The following is a 5,171-nucleotide window of genomic DNA, read 5'->3' on the forward strand; positions in this document are numbered from 1 at the left end:
GCAGAGAAGTTAAAACATTATTTTACATTGTTCCTCGCAGGGGAAGGCACAAAGAGTTTCAATATTATAAACAAAATTGAAGTCAGATGAAAGTTTTGCATTGTCTCTCACAAAATGAACAAGGCTTTTCTCAAACAGAAAAGACCAAAGGTAAACAGCTCATCAGCAAATCATAGCTTGTTTTGATAGAAATGGTTACAGAGTGACTGGTGGCACTGTGTGAAATATTCCATAACTCTTGGGATTACGGGAGTGTTCCAGTGAAACTGGCGAAACTCCAAAGTGGGCGCCTCTCTTCAAGAAGAGAGTGAGTCTTCAAGTGTTTAGGTGCTTCCTTTGCCTGAATAGTGGAGCATATTTGAGAGGATTAATGGCCCCCTGATGCATTTTCAACCTGAGTGATTTAAAATAAAAGTAAAACTCTGCTCCTTCCTCTGATGGGTTACATACTGGGGAATGAACATTTTGCTGAAATTGAATTATCTGGAACATTGTACGAATGACATCAACGAGAGAATTCTAGAAACTGCACTCATAAGAACATTTTCTAACCATGTGGGGGTATTGCGTAGGTGAGAGAGAGAGAGAGAGAGAGAGAGAGAGAGAGAGAGAGAAGGTGCTGTATTGCAGTGGTAAGAGTAATGGAGCTTTATTCTGGGGAAGGCACTTAAAGATATGCAATGAGTGTGAGAGAGTAGAGAGAATACGTTGACCCTTATCCTGACAGAACTGGGAAGATTATTGATGCTTTTCCTGTATTGCTGGACTTTTCTTCGGACCACAGATACTGCACTGAGCTGGGTGGTGTGCTCAGACCATGGTCTGGGAAGAGAATGGTCCCCCTCTGTACTAGACCATTCACCATGACCTCCGTGCCTCTGTCGTCAAGCTGTGGTATAATTTCCCTTTATCTGCCATGCTCGGATAAACTGTGCAGGGCAGTTCCAAACTGAGAAAACTCAACCGTGTGCCCACTGGCCTTTTCATGATGGCAGCATGACCAGGGATCACTGAATATCCAGGGGCATCCGGGCGATGGTGAGCGCCTCCAGCCCTAATGGGTGGGAAAATCGTGCTGGCGTTGAATGAGAGGGACACCATGAGGTAGGGTGGGTAGTTAATGAGGTGAGTTCGATAAGATAACACCAGGAAACTAGCTCTGCCTCGTGTAGATATTCCTTCTGTCACATTCAATGAAAATGGCACTGAGACAAATTATTGTACGATTCAGCCCAGTGAGTCGAAAACTCTGCTGATCCTACTCCCAGTTACAACACTGCAGGACAAATGCTTATCCAAAATTCTCAATTATCATAACTAACACAAATATCCTGCTTACCCATCATTCCTAGAAACAGTGGCTTATATTGCAAGACGCTATCGAAATATTCTCATTTCACAATTTTTAAACCGACCATCAGATCATTCTCTGAAATTCTCTCTTAATCTCCCCTTCGTTTTTAACCAAGTTCCTCCCATTTGTTGGTATTTAAACTGATTCCCCCACCATCTCTCTCTGGCAATGAGTTTCACACCCACAGCACTCCTGTGTCATGCCACACTGTAGATATGGAGCTGTAAATGGAGAAGTGCTGCACATCCTGTCGCTTCCAGCATGAGCTGGAAGTTTCCCCACGCTGGGCAGTGATATCTAATACAGTGTTACACAGCAATGCAGCGATTGGTGCACATAGCTGCATATGCTGAGAAGGTAACTGCTCCACATTAAAAGATAAATTCACTGCTATTTACTGCACAGCTCCCCATGCTGCACAGATATCCAGTCTGTGTGTATAGAACAATGCCTTTGTGTGTTCTGCACAGCGCCCTGTGCTGAACAGATCTTTTAGTCCAAATTTATAGATCAGTGCACTGTTGGACACATAAGTAGTAAACTTGTGAGTTTTAAACAGTGTTCGATTCTGAACGGATTGGTGAGCAGTACACTAGCCTCGTCTACGCAGTGCTTCATGTTGAGGAGGTACCTCAGCTGGGCTTATACGTATCTGGGCTGGTTCTGAGAGGTGGATTGGGTAACCGATATAATTCGTGACATGATTATCACTCCTCCAGCTCGGCCCATTCCGCTGGTAAATGTAAGGTGCTGTGTTTGAGATAGAATTGACTTGGTCAAAATATTCGACATTAGGCAAAACACAATTTATTCGAAGACTCTCGGTAAAATCCAACAAAAGGAAGACCAACTTGCAATAACTTAATTCTGTTCGAAAACAGAGCAGAATAATAGTTTATTTAACTACTATATACTAACTGCTCCAATATGGTATCATCCAATAAGCACACAAAGGTCAAAAAACAAATGCAAGAAACCGATTGTCTGACATGCAGTTCTCCAATCCAGGAGGAAAGAACATTCAAAGACAGTTCCGAGAGAAATCACAGAGAGAGTGTGTAGCACCCAGGAGAGATTTCCTGCCTTCCAAACCTGCTGAGACACCAGCAATAACTGGTGAAAGGTAAAATTAAGAGTCCATCACTTCACAGGACCAGGCCGTGGCTGCAAGAACACAAGAAATGGACTGTATCTGCATCGTCTATGGCTCTGTAGGTGTCTCTCAAAAATGCCTAAACCCACCTAAGCCGTTAAATGCTGGACAGACAAAAGTCAAAGTTAAACTTAAATAAATAAAACAAAAAGATGCAGCGGGCCTGGTGATCAGACACAGACGGCTTCGGGAGCCCCGCAATTCCTATATTGCCAAAACACAGCAGAATAATCGAGCTTGTGAAGAGAAAGAATTATGTCTCTCCCTCACCTCGATGTTTACAACTGGAGATGTGCCATGAGCCCAATAATCATCGATATCAAACTCCCACACACACCAGTTATTGTGATATATCAGAGTTGCCGTGAAATGGGTTAACTGGAGCTGTTTGTTCAGTGACTGTGATTAATATCAGTCTTTCTGGACCCACCTGGGTCACTGGAGGATTTCCCTCTTCCATAACTAGGGACTTCTTTCAACAGATGATGCCATAGTATTCGGCGCAGCGTCAACATCAACAAGATTGGGATCAGCAGCTACAGAGGAGGAGAGAGAAATCAGAATCTGAGAACATTAGAATGGTCCAACAATGGATTTAATTTGAGAATATTAGACTAGAATGTTCCAACAATGGATCAGAATCTGGGATCATTAGACATGAACGTTGCAACAATGGACAGGAGTTTATCCTGGGGTCTTGACTGTCTTTCTCGGTTTTGGCCATGGTTAGAGTTGCGGATACGAGCCGTACTGATGATTATTCAAGTTGGGTACTATCCCATCCTCTCTATTATTGGTGTTCCTGTTAAGTCTATCTCTGTCGATTCTATAAATGATGCTGAATGTTATTGCTATTCTGGTTGATTATATTTAACAAATTCATAAACTTTCAGTCACAAACCCCACTTCCATCTTATGCATTTCTAAACTACTTACTCATAAACATCTGAGAAGGAATAAGACTGTTCGGAACCTTGAGCTTCCTTTTTACTGTGAATGGTTTTATATCTCCATATTCTCTCTGTGTGATCAAGCCTGCTGACACCCCCTTCATAATATCCCCAATTTCCAGCTCTGCCTGAGTTCTGTTGCTGACTTCGCCATCACGTACCCCTTGGTTAACGACAGATTTTATGGCTCCAGTTCTCTTCTGAACTCTCTTCCAGTTACAAATAGTTTGACCACAAACTTATTCTTGTCTCTACAGTTACTTCACAACAGGGACTCTTAAACAGAGTAATAATGTCACTGACTGTGTACTTCAGAGGCGCAAGTCATGACTTTAAAATCATTGTCTGAAATCCTACAACAGCTTATGACTAAAGTTAAATTTAAATATAAAAAATTGGGATGAAACCTAATTTCACTCATGGCAAGCATAAACCACTGGGATTTCTTTTATTATTTTATTGATAACCTTTGGTAAAGAAGCCGAACATGTTTGCCCTGTCTGAACTAAGTGTCACCTCAGATCCACAACAATTTAGTTGCCTCCATATTGCCTTGACAAATGGCCGCGTGGTCAAGGGTAGTTAAGATGGACAACAAATCCTGCCCTTGCCAGTGATGCTGGCATCCCGCGAAACAACAACATTAAAGGTGAAATAACTAAGGAAATGCGGATGCTGGTGATCTGAAATAAAATCCTCCACCGTCTGAAAGAATGTTGGAGAATCTCAGCAGGTATGGCAGTCGGTCGGAAAAAAAATCATGTTTCGAGTTCAGTGAACCTATCAAAACTGAATGGAGCTGAGAAATAATATTATTATATCAGGGATGGATGGAAGGGTGAGCGGGAGGTTTGTGTTGAGTGGGTGATGTACTTCAAGAGAGAGAAAGTGAGAGAGAAAGAGAGAGAGATGGAGAGAGAGAGAGAGACAAAGGAAAAGCAAGCAAAAGGATTGCTGATGATGGACTGGAAGGAAAACAGAATGGGAAGTTATTCTACGATTTCCCCTTTTCACATATTCCTGAATATCATATTTATTATGGGATCTCCCTGCTTACCGTGAGTTATTTTCCCTCTATCTCTTGTCTCTGAGTGTGGTGATCAACTCCATCAGCAATACTTATAGTCGCTGAGATATAGAGAAACGTAATGTTCCATGGTCAACTGTTTATTTGGAGACAGGAACTGTTACTGTGCGACTGTGTGGAGATGTAAGAGCTTTCTCAGCCAGGAAAAGAAACTGAGGAGCTAAAAAATGTGTTGCTTGAAAAGCACAGCAGGTCAGGCAGCATCCAAAGATCAGGAGAATCGATGTTTCGGGCATGAGCCCTTCTTCAGGAATGAGGAAAGTGTGCCAAGCAGGCTAAGATAAAAGGTAGGGAGGAGGGACTTAGGGGAGGGGCGTTGGAAATGTGAGAGGTGGAAAGAGGTTAAAGTGAGGGTGATAGGCCGGAGTGGGAGTCAGGACAGAGAGGTCAGGAAGAAAATTGCAGGTCAGGAAGATGGTGCTGGGTACGAGGATTGGCATTGAGACAAGGTGGGGGGAGTGGAAATGAGGAAGCTGGAGACATCTGAATTCATCCCTTGTGGTTGGAGGGTTCGTAGGCGGAAGATGAGGCGCTCTTCCTCCTCATTCCTGAAGAAGGGCTCATGCCCGAAACGTCGATTCTCCAGTTCTTTGGATGCTGCCTGACCTGCTGTGCTTTTCCAGCAAG

The sequence above is a fragment of the Chiloscyllium punctatum genome, unplaced genomic scaffold (genome assembly GCF_047496795.1).
Source record: "Chiloscyllium punctatum isolate Juve2018m unplaced genomic scaffold, sChiPun1.3 scaffold_117, whole genome shotgun sequence".
NCBI lineage: Eukaryota > Metazoa > Chordata > Chondrichthyes > Orectolobiformes > Hemiscylliidae > Chiloscyllium > Chiloscyllium punctatum.